Source organism: Limulus polyphemus, unplaced genomic scaffold (assembly GCF_000517525.1).
Source record: "Limulus polyphemus unplaced genomic scaffold, Limulus_polyphemus-2.1.2 Scaffold4290, whole genome shotgun sequence".
In the NCBI taxonomy this organism is placed as follows: Eukaryota; Metazoa; Arthropoda; class Merostomata; order Xiphosura; family Limulidae; genus Limulus; species Limulus polyphemus.
The window spans coordinates 98,192-99,408 of NW_013669900.1; the positions used below are offsets into that span (position 1 = coordinate 98,192).

At 29.7% G+C, this 1,217-nt stretch overlaps 1 protein-coding gene across 1 annotated transcript in view; it reads right to left on the reverse strand.

Annotated features, from left to right (window-relative positions):
* LOC106470915 (pollen-specific leucine-rich repeat extensin-like protein 1) overlaps positions 1-504 on the reverse strand; it is a 21,535-nt gene extending 21,031 nt beyond the window's left edge. Inside the window, exon 1 of the mRNA XM_013931492.2 lies at positions 345-504. The gene's annotated coding sequence lies outside the window, so the exon portion shown is untranslated. The remainder of the gene's footprint in view (positions 1-344) is intronic.
* Between the last annotated feature and the right edge of the window lie 713 nt (positions 505-1,217).

A 1,217-nucleotide genomic window follows, 5' to 3' on the forward strand; every position in this document is an offset into this window, starting at 1 on the left:
ATATAATGAAATATTGCTACACAGATATTGCTTTGCATTACACTGTTAAACATAATGTCCTAAGACTAGATATAAAACAAAATATAGAAAACAGCTGGTAGTTATTTTGTATTATCAAAAGGTGTATAACATACTCAACACGTTTACCTCAGGTAAACAGCTGACAATTTTTAGTACTGTTGAGTAAATTAAAACATAATCTATATATGAAGCCTAACTAAATGATACAGACCACTTCTCTGGTCTGTAAATATCTCTGGCACAGTGTTACTGATGTTAAAAAATAGTTTAAAGATACATATTATAATTCAATCATTACTGATCATACACTTATTTTCACTCACCAAGTTTGTAAAGTTGTCGTTTGGAGCTTGTTTATCCTTCGTCTGCTTGATATTTTCAATAAGCCGCTTGAAAAAGCTGAAGCTATAGTTTTCATTCTTAGTTATCAATGGTTCAATCAAAAACCACAGGCAGCTAATTCAGATAAGGGAATTGAGAAAAACAATGTTAAATAATACATTCTACATTCATAAACACTAACTTTTACTTACCAGAAAAAACAAATTAAAAATTTCTTATCTCTTTTATTATGAAGAGCTGATGGTACCCATTAAGGAAGCAATAATTTTATAAAGGATAATGCTAAATAATGTTCCCCTTTCTTTTGTTATCAAATCCCTCATACATGTCATGCTTTGTGAAAGATAATAAATGACTCATTTAACAGATTAAGTAATCATATCTTTAAGTTCAAAGCCAAAAGTCTGTAAAAAAATAGAAATGTGACTATTTAAGAGTATTTTTATTTCTCTTCTTGAGCAATAATCATAAAACAAAACAGCCAGTTTACATTGTCTGAAGTTTTCCAATTACTACATAAAAAATATGGTAATCGAGCCAGCCAACTGGTTGAAGCATATTTAAATTGTGTATTTATATACATATATATATATATATATATACATATGACTTTACTACAGTTTCAGATCACAGAGAATTAGGAAACATATAAACTATGTATGAATTTACTAGTTTCTAGGACCCGCAGCACGAGGAAATATATATTAACTGTAGTTAATTTCACTAGTTTCAAGGACCCGCAGCACGAGGAACTATATATTAACTGTAGTTAATTTTACTAGTTTCAAGGACCCGCAGCATGAGGAAATATATATCAACTGTAGTTAATTTTACTAGTTTCAAGGACCCGCAGC